Here is a 12,920-nt window from a genome sequence, read left to right as displayed (position 1 = left end):
GCCAACGTTCTACCACGGTGCTGCTGGGTCAGCGGTGCATTACTACACTCAGGAGCAGCTTAGCAGCAGCAGAAGGCCCTTGCTTTCACATCCTGCCATTAAGGCTCCCAAAGGCGCCTGGTGGGCCACTGCGAGTAGCAGAGATGCTGGACTAGATGGACTCTGGTCTGATCCAGCTGGCTTGTTCTTATGTTCTTATGTTCTTATGTCCTCCTAATGCCCGTTCTTTACAGCACCCCTCCCCACTTCTGACTGGGATATCTGGGATCAGAGGTCTCCAATCCCTAGCCTGTATCTGGCCGAAGGGAGTTTTGACTCTTGAAAGATCCACACACCCAAAATCTTGTTGAGTGCTAATAGTGGCTAAAGAAGGGTCCTCTCCAGCAGGTCCCACTGTCACTGCAAACACTGGCTGGGCTTATCTTCCCAGCAGTGGCGTATCTGCCCACAAGGCATAAGGGGTACCCCCTTGTCCTCGGTACCACTCTTCTGGTCGTGGGGGGGGGGGGGAAATCGGCCGACTACGCGACCAGGAAGTCCTACTGTCTCGTCATTTTCGTGCCTGGGCCCTGTCCGAGGAGCGGCATCAAAGCGGCGAGACAGCAGGAGGCTCCTAACTGCCACTCAAGCACCGTCAGCCCCGCCCTGGACTCCTCCCTCCCTTCCTTCCACCCCTGCCAGCTGGATACAGCGGTGGCAGCCGGCGATTTCTTCTGACCTCCGCTCCGGGCAGGCCACAAGAGACTGCAGTCCTGGCCTCGGAGACCTTCTTTTATAAGCACTGAGGCCGGGGGGGTGGGGCTTGGGGAGCAGGAAGGGATGGGACTTCCTGCTCCCCAAGCCCCACCCCCTGGCCTCAGCGCCTATAAAAGAAGGTCTCCGAGGCAGGGACTGCAGTGTCTTCTGGCCTGCCCGGAGAGGAGGTCAGAAGAGACTGCAGAAGAAGGAGTCTGGGAAGGAGGTGGGCACCCTAGATCTTGCCCATGTCCAGGGTGACATGGGCGGGGTCAGGGTGGGGGCAGAGCCTGGGGGCATCCTGGAGACAATTTGGCTCCCGGAGCCATTTACCTAGTGCGCCTCTGCTTCCCAGGAACCAAAGGGTTGAGGAAAAGTTGAGGGAATATTAAAAGGCTTAGGTATGTACAAAATATTTTTTTTTACCCTGCACTCACTATAATTATGTTAGAAAACATTTACAACCATTTAAAAAATTGTGGAAATTTAATGGCAATATAAATCCAGGAGTTGCATCTCCAATGGAAACAACCCATACACCCCCAACCGCGGCGCATAATAATAGTATATAAACTATTACAAAGGTTGAGACCAACAGCACAAAAGCTGTTGCCAAGACCCCTGACTTGAAGTGTTTTTTCAACTCAAGCGTCACATTCAAGAGGTCTGAATTTATATATACACACAGTCACACACAAATTTAAAATCATGTATGCCAATAATGCAAAAAAATAGCCAAACCCGGTAGGAAGAAGAAGAAGAGTTTGAATTTATGTCCACCATTTCTCTCCTGTAAGGAGACTCAAAGGGGCTTACAAACGCTCTTTCCCTTCCCCCCTCACAGCAAATACCTGGCCTGTGAGGGGTGGCTGCAGAGAACTCCTGAAGAGCTGTCACTAGTCAGGGGGTCTGCAACCTCTGGCTCTCCAGATGTTCACGGATACAATCTGATTGGCCATGCTGGCAGAAGGGGCTGATGGGAATTGTGATCCACGAACATCCTGAGAGCCACACGTTGCTGAACCCTGGACTGATCAAAATCACCAAGCTGGCGTGTGTTGGAGTGCACCAGCTAATCTAGTTCACCAGATAAGCTTCCACAGCTAAAGAGGCAGAGCGGGGAATCAAACCCAGTTCTCCAGATTACAGTGCACCCGCTCTTAACCACTACACTACGCTGGCTCTCTGGAAAGGCTGTCTATGTCTGCAGTCATTAAAACGCAGAAATAGCACACATACACTGGGTGCCACACAGGAATCCCAGTGTCTGGGGCGAAACAACACCCACTTGGCACACCTCCTGTTTCCATCAACTAACACTCAGCACAAATCTATCAGACCCTCTTCCTGACGCCACCTCTATTCTCCCCCTTACCTGCACCTATTTTCCCTCACCCCAAACTGATTGTCACGGACACCCACTTAGGGCTGCTAACTTTTAGATCGGTCCCTCCAACTGTCCTTTTAGTATTAGTCTGGTCTGCAGCAGATGCCAGCTGACGTCATTGACTTCCATGCCGTGAAAAGGTTCCAGCGCTCAATTCCACACATTAAGTCTTTATCAAAGGGATCAGTCACCCCTCCTTTGGCAACCCCTCCTCATTGCCCATCTCCTCCATCAGTTACCTGCTGCCTCTGTTCCTCTTCTTCCTGCAGCCTCTCTATCAATTCCTAGAAAGAACAGCAAAAGGGTTGAAAGTGGCTATTCAAAGGCGGCAGCAGTTTGCAACTGAGGCCAGATTAGGTCCATGAAACAAGAAATATAGAATAAACAAGGAGACATATGCAACTGGATTGCTAGAATAAAAACACACAAGCTTCCAAGCTGCAGAGTCTCCATCAGGAAGGCTGGTTTGGCCATAACAAATAATTCACCATAGAAAAGACAAGAACAGCAGACAGCAAAATGTTAGGATGCCAGCAAATTTTTTCCAAAGTAATCACACCAATGCGTCCTTATGCTCACTAAATGAATAATGCTTCAACCAATAATAAATTGGAATACAATTCTATCTTTGTTCTCTTGGTAGCAACTCAAAATATTATTAATATCGTTCAACAGATAAGTATGTAGGCTGTTTGGCTGTTTGACTATAAAACCTCCGGATTTGGGTTTTATTTCGATGATTCTTTTTCAAGCCGTTATAATTCATGTAAAGTTTTTTCTTTCTGCTCTAGGAGTAAACCTAGTTTCTAAAAGTTAATATTGCCCAATTTTCACTCCAAAAGTCTCTTCTTAGTCTTTTAACTGTAGTCTCTTCTTAGTCCTTTAACTGTAGTCTCTTCTTAGTCCTTTAACTGTAGACCAGGGGTCTTCAAACTATGGCCCTCCAGATGTTCAGAGACTACAATTTCCATGAGTCATATCTCTTGGCCATGCTGGCAGGGGCTGATGAGAATTGTAGTCCATGAACATCTGGAGGGCCATAGTTTGAAGACCCCTGCTGTAGACACTGGCATCAGGATCCATTATGAGCACCTGATTGGTGTAATTACTCTGGTCTTTACCTGTTGTACATCTGCCTTGATGACTATAGCAATTTTTTTTTCAGCGGCCAGAATGGAGGCATCTCTAACTAAGGGTGTCGTGAGCATACGTTGAGAGGGGGAGCCTGACTTATGGTGATTCCGGAGGGGTTTTTTTTAAGGCAAGAGGTGGTTTGCCTCTGCGTAGCAACCCTGCACTTCCTTGGTGGTCTCCCATCCGAGTCCTAACCAGGACTAACCCTGAACAGCTTCTGAGATCTGATGAGATCAAGGTAGGCTGGGCTGTCCAGGTGAGGGCAGTGGCAAAATATTGTGCACGAGTGACCGGTTACTCAGCGGTCTCTTTCCCACCTGATGCATCCTTGGCTACTTCCTCAGCTTGACAAAGCAGAGACTGCCCTTGGCAGGTGGATTTCTGCTCCCAAGGAAGAGAGCAGAGCAGCCCAAGGTGGGAGGAGCAAAAGGGAAGGGAAGGTGGCCTAGCAGGTCTAGCAGTGGCATTTGCAAAGGAAAAAGAAATGGCCCCCTCAATGTTCAATTACCCACTTCTCCAGCATTCAAAATCTGCGTAGGATAGAGAAGGATAGAGCATTACCAAAGCTATCAGATCGCTAGCCAGGTCCGGGTCATCTTCCAGATCTATATCTAAGGGGGGGAGAAAAGAACAGGCTGAATCGGATCCCACCTGCAACCAAGGATGTTAAGTATTATGGCCAGAGATTACGGATTCCAGTCTAAGATTGCCAGCCTCCAGGTACGGCTTGGAGATCTCCCGGAATTACAGCCGATCTCCAGACTGTAGAGATCGGCCTCTCCCTAGAGAAAATGGCTGCTTTGGAGGTCAGACTTACGGCTCTCTTCCCAAACTTCTCCAGGCTCCACCCCAAATCACTGAGAACCGCCCACCCCACCCCACCCCACCCCCGAGGTGACAGCTCTAAACCACGAGAAGCGACAGCACCAGCCCACATTTAAAGTCTTCCTCACAGATGCCAATCAAGGGCTCATTCCGCACATGCAGAATAATGCACTTTCAAACTGCTTTCAGTGCTCTTTGAAGCTGTGCTTGAATAACAAAATCAACTTGCAAACAGTTGTGAAAGTGGTTTGAAAACACATTATTTTTGCATGTGCAGAAGGGGCCAAAGGTTTTATTCTACAAGTGGAATGCCTTCTGTCTTAGCAAAGTCTCATACTGTGCCACACAGAGAGAGGGGGAGAAATAAGCAAAATGCACACACAACACAACCCCCTGCATAATGCAATACTTTAATAAAGTAGTTCGGACGAAGTTCAGGGCAGTAGCTGGCGTGGCATGGTGGTTACACATAGTGGTGAGCAGCAGTGGCATTAGGAGGTTAAGAGCTTTCGTGTATTTAATCCCCTAGAGGAACGGGTTTTGATTCCCAGCTCTGCAGCCTGAGCTGTGGGAGGCTTATCTAAGGAATTCAGATTACTTCTGTACACTCCCACACATGGCTGGGTGACCTTGGGCTAGTCACAGTTCTTCGGAGCTCTCTCAGCCCCACCTACCTCACGGGGTGTTTGTTGTGAGGGGGGAAGGGCAAGGAGATTAGCCTGTGCCACGGAGTCTCCTGCAGGAGAGAAAGAGGGGATATAAATCCAAAACTCTTCTTCTTCTTCTTACAGTGTCAGATGAGGAGGAGAAGAATTTAGCCATGCTAGCAGGGGCTGATGGGATTTGTAGTCCATGAACATCTGGAGAGCCACAGGTTGCAGACCCCAAGAGGAGACAAAGGCCATAAAACTGAGTTCACAGGGATTTAAAAAAAAAATCATTCTAGTTTCAGACTTTCAGACTAGAAGATTTGCCCAGTCTGATGTATACCACTGCCCTAGCTCTGTTCTAAATTGGAACTTGTGTTATTTTTCTTTTCTTTTCTTGCCTTTCTTTTTCTTTCTTTTTTAATAAAAATCTTTAAAAACTCAGCGGATTTAGAGCATCTGGATTAAAGAATCGAGTTCTCTCGGTGAGTTACGCAGGAAAAGAAGGGCATCATCACGCAGCACGCACCCTTCACACTCAGACCCTGAGAACCAGCAGCTGCTTGGGAAACCCCTCAGCCTCCCTGGCGGCAGGCCAGCCTCCAGGGACTCTCGCTTGCTCTGCCCACCTGCATCCTCCCAAACCCAGTGAATGGCACCGGAGATGACTGCAGGGTTGATTGACGGCCCTGGCCCACTGCAGCCTCGACAGTGAAGAATATTAGCAGGGTTGACAGGACGGCCAGGGGCCGGCTACCTCCAGCTCCCCATGAAAAGAGGCAGAGAAACAGGGAGCAGCGTGGGAGCAACAAATCTGCCCGCCACCACCTCAGCTGTGTGCGTGTCTGCAAATTATCTCCTTTGTGTTGACCTTGCCTTGCATTCCTGGATTTGTGTTGTGTTGTGTTGTGACTACCCTTTTTTGGACTTGGTGCTCATGAGTAGGAACTCTTGGTATATGTGTGTGTGTGTATATATATGTATACGTATATGTGTGTATATATGTATATGTGTGTGTATATATATACACACACACACATACATACACATACATACACATACACACATATACATACACACACACACACACACACATATATATACACACACACATACATACACATATATATATATATGTATATGTGTGTATAATATGTATGTGTGTGTGTATGTATGTATATGTATATATGTATATATCCTCCCTCCTCTTACGTTCCCCCCTCTTCTGATAACATCATTGAATCCTGCACCACCCTTTGGGGTTGAGAGAGTCAACAGTAGATGCCATCCTGCCATCTTGTATTAATACTAATTTTAATGCTGCATTTTAATGGGGAAGGTTTATATTTTATCTTTTAGAGCCTGTATTACCTAACTTAATGAATTTTAATTGATTTGATATATTGTGCTCTATCTATGTTCCACCGCCCTGAGCCCTTAGGGGGAGGGCGGTCCTATAAACTGAATAAATAAATAAATAAATAAAATAAATAAATAAATAAATAAGTAAGTAAGTAAGTAAGTAAGTAAAGTAGGTAAAAGTAGAAGTAAGTAGAGTAAGTAGAGTAGAGTAAGTAAGTAGAAGTGAAGTAGTAGTAGAATTAAAGATATGTATGTGTTTATATGTATATGTATATGTGTGTGTGTGTATATGTGTATATGTATATATATATATATGTGTGTGTGTGTGTGTATGTATGTGTGTGTGTGTGTGTGTGTGTGTATATGTATATATATATATGTGTGTGTGTGTGTGTGTGTGTGTATATGTATATTAGTGAATTAAACATATAGGCCGCCTCTTCCCGAGAAGGGAGCTAGGGAAGCGACTCACAAAAGCAACTGTTCTCCAAACAGCTTGCTCAAAGTAACATAAAACTTAAACCTATTAAACCCGTTAAAGAGCAAGCAGCCGTTTGCTCTAACAAAATCCTAAATTAAACAACAATTTGTTTTAGCAAGAGTTGGTTGAAAACAAGTAAGCCCGATCGAAAGGTAAAGAAGAAAGAAGAAAGGGGGAGGAACAGGCAGGGCCCACGATGGAATCAACAACAGGCCCAACCAAGATGACAAGAGATGGAAACTGGCAGTCTCAGTTTCAGTTTCAGTTTCCATTTCAATGTTTCAATGTCAGTTTCAGTTTCAATATATTGACCTCGGACTGGACTGTGACTATGGGCTGTGTGCATAGGGCACCTGGGAGAACAAAGTTCAAATCCCCACTCGGCCATGAAAAACTGCTGGGTTAATAATGAAATTTCCTCCTTTGAAGAAACCTAATTAGATTCTGACAGTTAGCCGAACCTTTTTTGTAAATTTATGTGACTTAGGGGCTTTCCGCACTGACAGAGTTGTACTGGTTTCTATCTAGGTTCACCTCAGTGTATCCGCACTGCAACTGAGCTCAACGTTGTTTTGTCTCAGTTCCCCCCCCCCCTCAGAACTGCGACATCGCCAGCCGCCCGGTTATGAACTGCACCTTTCTGCTGGAACAAGGTCGATGCCGCTTCGAAGCTTCGAAGTGCGGACGCATCGAAACGACACCTCATCCGTTCAACCAATCAGGAGCCGCTTTTGTGGCATGCGCAGAATGGGAGAGTCATGGCAGGCATGTAACTGTAAACTGTAAACTGTAAAAAAAAGAACTTTCCCGTTTCCCGTGGTAACACAAGCTCCAATCAGGATCGAGGAGCAAAACAGGCACCAAGATGATCCCGCCCACTTAGCTCGGTTCCAGGGGGCCAAGTAAGTTGCTATGTGGACAGCCTGGAATCGCCCCCCACTGAAGGGAACCGAGTCGACCATGGCTCCCTTCTGTAGTGCGGAAAGCCTCTAAGTTACGAAAGATAGTAATAAGGTGGACAATGTTGCAATCTTTTTTTTCTTTTTTCTTTTTCTTTCCTTGTTTATCATGGAAGACTAAAACCGGTCAGGTGTATTGCTTTCCATGTTACTCTTGTATTATATGAAAATAAAATTTATTGGAATTCTAAAAAAGAAAGAAAGAAAAACTGCTGCAGATGATCTTGAGCCAGTCAGACATTCTCCATATAAGCTACTTCACAGTGTTGTTGCTGTTATGGAGATAAAATATAGAAAGAATGGGGGGGGGCGGTTTGGGGGGTTAGTGGCTGAGTGGGGGGGGGGGCCTCTGCAGGAGGTCCCAGGCTCAATCCCTGGCATCTCCAGTTAAAAAGGACCAGGCAGTCGGTGATGTGAAAAATGTATTGTCAAAGGCTTTCATGGATGGACTCAACTGGTTGTGGTGGGTTTTCTGCTTTCATTAATACGTGGTCTGAGTGGGTCTTGTTCCTAGCGTTTCACCTGCATCTATGGCTTGACACAGTGTGTAACGGACTTCCCTCTGTGATACACCTCTGAAGATGCCAACCGCGAGATGCAGTCGAAGCGTTAGGAACAAGACCCACCAGACCACGGCCACGCAGCCCGGAAAACCCACCACAACCAAATGTGAAAAACCTCTGCCTGAGACCTTGGAGAGCGGATGCCACTCAGAGTAAGCAATGCTGGCCTTCATGGATGGCCCGGGTCTGATTTAGTAGAAGCTTCGTATGTCCATGTCCATGGGTTCGTGGATGAAAGTTATCTTGTGTCCCCACCAGTGGTGTAAGCGCCCATAGGGTGGAGTAGCGACCCACCACAACGGCCCAGATGGAGTAGCAGTGGAGGTGTGGCGAGATTCGTTGAGGGGGTGTGGCGGGGGCATGGCGGGGAGTTCTGGGAGCATCGCGTGACCCGGAGCAATGCTGTGGCAGGAGCACAGGGCGCACGCGCACCCCGGGAGCAGTTTCCCCTCGCTCCGACTCTGGTCCCCACTGGGCAGAAAGGCAGTGGTGTATCTGCCTAGGGACAAGGGGTACCCCTTGTCCCCGGGCACCACTCTTCACGGTCATGGTAAATCAGCCCCCATGTGACCAGAATCCTACTATCTCCCTCGTTTTCATGTACCCGACCGGAGTCGAGGAGCCGCCAAAAGCGATGAGGCAGCAGGAAACTAGCCCTCAATCCCACCCTGAACTCCCCTTCCTTCCTTCCCTGCCAGATGAATACGGCGGCGGCCAGCAGTCTCTTCTGTCCTCCCTCCAGGCAGGCCAAAAGAGACTGCAGTCCCACGACCGAGGAGACCTTCTTTTACCTTAACACTGAGGCGAGGGTGGGGCTTGGGAAGCAGGAAGCTGGTAGGGCGAGTCTGGGGGGGGGAGGTGGGCACCCTAGACCTTGCCCATGTCCATGGTGACGTGGACGGGGTCGAGGACAGTGAGGATGAAGCCTGGGGGCATCAAGGGAGGGGGGCAGAGGCTGGGGGGGGCATCCTGGAGACAATTTGTCTCCGGGCGCCATTTACCCCTGGAACGCCTCTGCAGAAAGGTCAGGTATATATGAAGTGACACCCCTTAGTCCGTTCCATGAGGACACCCCCTACTCCCATCCAATGTACACAGTACCCCTGACCATACATGGAAGTCTGACTCACCCACCCATCTCATTTTTGCGTTTCAATAATGCGGCTTGCAGGCGAGATCGTGATCATTACTGAACATCCGCATCAGAATGACGGCATCTCTGATGGTCACCTTCCCGTAGAACTTCTCTCGCAGCCGCCGGACGCTTTTTTCTAGCTGCATCAGAAGGGTAACAGTACAGTCAGATAGTCGAGAATAATGCAAATGTTCTCTTGACTGAGAAAGGCCTGTTAATCTTTTCCCTTAGTATCTGTCCTTCCTGGAGCCAGTCACACATTCACATATATACAAGATACATGGCTCATGAATGTAATAAAATGCATGCAGACAGCAGTTTAACTGTAAAGTATCACCAGCTACATTTGTGAACGGATAAAATTCTAGCTGTTGTGGATTTTCCTGGCTGTGTGACCATGGTCTGGTAGTTTTTGCTCCTAACATTTCAGCAGACTCCAGCAGTGGCGTATCGACACAAAAAGGAGTCCGAGGTAAGAAATTAGTTTTCTGTGCGCCTCCCCCCCCCATTTCTTGCCCCGGGCTCCATTTTGTGTCGATACGCCACTGGTGGGGAGGTCTGCCCACCCCACACTCACTGGGGCTAGGAAGGGGCCGACAGACAGGCCAAAGATCAAGCCGGCAGCGGCAGCAGTAATCGTGGCTGCCAGCAGGCCCGTGGCAGGCGTCAGAGAGCTATGCTTTATCTGTACACCGCCCTGAGCCCTTCGGGGATTATTATTATTATTATTATTATTATTATTATTATTATTATTATTATTATTATTATTATTATTATTATTATTATTATTATTATTATTATTATTATTATTAATTAATTAATCAATCAATCAATCAATCAATCAATCAATTAATAATAATAATAATAATAATAATAATAATAAATAAACAACGACAATATTATTATTTATTATAATAATAATAAATAAACAACTTCTAGCGATGACAACACGACAAAGGGCGGCGGCTGACGGCCGATGATGATGATGATAATAATAATAATAATGATAATGATAATGATAATGAGATAATGATAATGATAATGATAATGATAATGATAATGATAATAATAGCAATAGCCATGCCCGGAGTCACAGGCGGTGATCGCATAGCCCTGGCACGGAGGGAGCCGCCAGGTGCCGCGCCACAGAGACGGAACAGATTGCAAGGACCTGGCGGTAGCCCCGAGTGGCTTCCTCCATGCCGAACTGCAACGCTTGGCAGCTTCGAACTCATGGGGCATAAAGCTCCGATGCCTACCGAAGGCGTGCCGGCAGCCACAGTCACTGCTGCCGTTGCCAGCTTGATCTTTGGCCTGTCTGCTGGCCCCTTCCCAGCCCCGGTGAGTGTGGGGTGGGCAGGCTTGCCCACACCAGGGTCTTTTTAAAGTTGATGCAGGGATCTAAGGAGGGGCTACCATGTGTGACTAGATGGCCTCCCCTTGGCAACATGTGATCCCACATGTCCCGATGGAAGGTATGCCATTGGACCCCAGTCACACAGTCTGTAAAACCCACAACAGCCAGTTGATTCTGGCCATAAAAGACATCCACAATACACAGGTGTATATATCTGAATTCTGCATAGAAATATCTCATACCAACAGAAGCTCTTATAGCCTTTGGGCTCCATTTAATTGTTATTTTTTTTCTGTTACATATAAAACACACAACTGCCAATGGAAGGTTGTTACCGCGCTGCCTGGGTCACTTTTATTTCCCCAGATCCGCCAGCTCTCAGCAGCGCAGAGGAACAGAAACAGGACCCGACACAGCGAGAGTTATTGAAAATAAAAATGAGTTTATTGAGATGCTGACCTACGTGTCAGCACCTCTGATATGAACATATAGTTTATAATGTTTTAAGCCATTGTATTTAATCATATAAGTTATATGAGTGTAATTCACGGGGCACCAAGCACTTCAAAAACTTACTTTCATTGGAAGAAACGAAACTCATAGAGCAGCCTGACACTGAGCTTTGATTTGGGAAAACAGGGCCCCTCAGTAGAGATAAGAAGTTACAAATACAGATAAAGATGAAGTAAAATCTTGGTTGCTATAACAACTAAGATCTCTGAACGGGGCAAGATGACATAAAGAATCTGGCGCCCAATTGTGCAAAGCAAGGTGGGCTTTGGAGAGGAGGTGGAGATTCAAATGGCAGTAATGTACGTATTCCAAATCCAGCCAATGGTCAGAAGACAAGGAGGGATGTTTGTAAGAGGGTACAAATTCTGTTACGCAAGCAACAGCCCCTTGAACCTCCTCCCTGTTGCTAACAGAGGAGAGTTCCCTCTTCTGCGCAGAATTGAATGAAAACAATAAATCTCTGAACACTGAAGAAGCTTTTGGATGGTTATTTTTGTAACCGGTCAGAGATTTTGCTCTGTGGACAGGGCCTTGCCCTGTGCCTATCACCTCCACACCACGGCAACTGCAGCTGCCTAGCAGCTTTACAACAACTTTTATACACGATCTCCTGCCCGGGAATCCGGGAGGGTACAGGACAACCTACAATCATTCATTCACAAAATACACAGGAACCAATCATTCATCTACAAATACATAGGAACCAATTAGAGTCCAGTGGGCAGTCCCTTCTTGAATTTCGCGGCCGAAGCAGGGCGAGGCGATGACGTAGGCACAGGCGGGAAAAACACAAAAGAGTCCTTTGGGTGCTTGGGGCCAGGAAACGAAACCTAACGACGACGGCACCCTTATCTGCCTGCTGGTGGGATTAGGCAGATGGAGGCTCTTCTTCCGGGGTCCCTTTTGTCAAACGTCCATTCATGGTTTTAGCAAATGAAAAGGGACATGCCCAGGTGGAACAGGGGTGGATTCCTGCCTTAAGCAAAGGAGGTTCCATGCAGACACAAATACAAAACACAACAGTAATTCCTACATCCTACCTAATACAACTTGTTCCTATCTAACTTATAAGGAAATAAAACATAATTTCACCTTTATTAAACAGCAAGATCAGAAACGGAATAATTCATTTCTGACTCCGCTATCAAGGTGACCTGAGAACCCTCAACAAAATTATCTATTGCTGACTTAAAAAAAAATATTGATCTGCCCACTCATCAGCAATCTTCCAGGGTTCTGCTGCTGATCTAAAGATCTAAATGTTTGGGAGCATCTATGTTGAGGGGTGCGGTACTGAAGCGGGGTTCACACCCCAGATAGCAGAGATGCGCAACACTCACACTGGAACACACAGCAGGAACTGAGACGCACACAGCTATATCAGCTTCCCAGAAGCGGTCCTTCTTTATTAGGTTCACAGCAATGTTGCTCTCTCTGACAAAGTGCTTCGCCAGACGACGAGAAGACAAGAGTCTCACAGTACATAGCACACTGCTGCATTATATACATTTCATCAACCAATCAGAAAACCTTTCCAATTAGCTCCAGAAAGAGGCTGTCACAAAGGTAATATGACACCTGTCATTTAGATTTTGTAGATCAGACATTTACTCTGACACCCCTTCCAAAATCTAAATTAAGAAAACTATTTACAATATTGATCTATTGATCTATACAGGTATTTACATCACTTCTGCATAGCATTCAGCATTTGCAATAATTTCAGAAACCTTTGTTGCACTAAAGGTTTTGTAAGCATATCTGCAACGTTATCTTCAGTTGGTACATACAATAAATTAATTTCACCATTTTGTGCCTGTTG

Source organism: Sphaerodactylus townsendi, linkage group LG03, assembly GCF_021028975.2.
Source record: "Sphaerodactylus townsendi isolate TG3544 linkage group LG03, MPM_Stown_v2.3, whole genome shotgun sequence".
In the NCBI taxonomy this organism is placed as follows: Eukaryota; Metazoa; Chordata; class Lepidosauria; order Squamata; family Sphaerodactylidae; genus Sphaerodactylus; species Sphaerodactylus townsendi.
Note: the sequence above shows the minus strand (reverse complement) of the source record.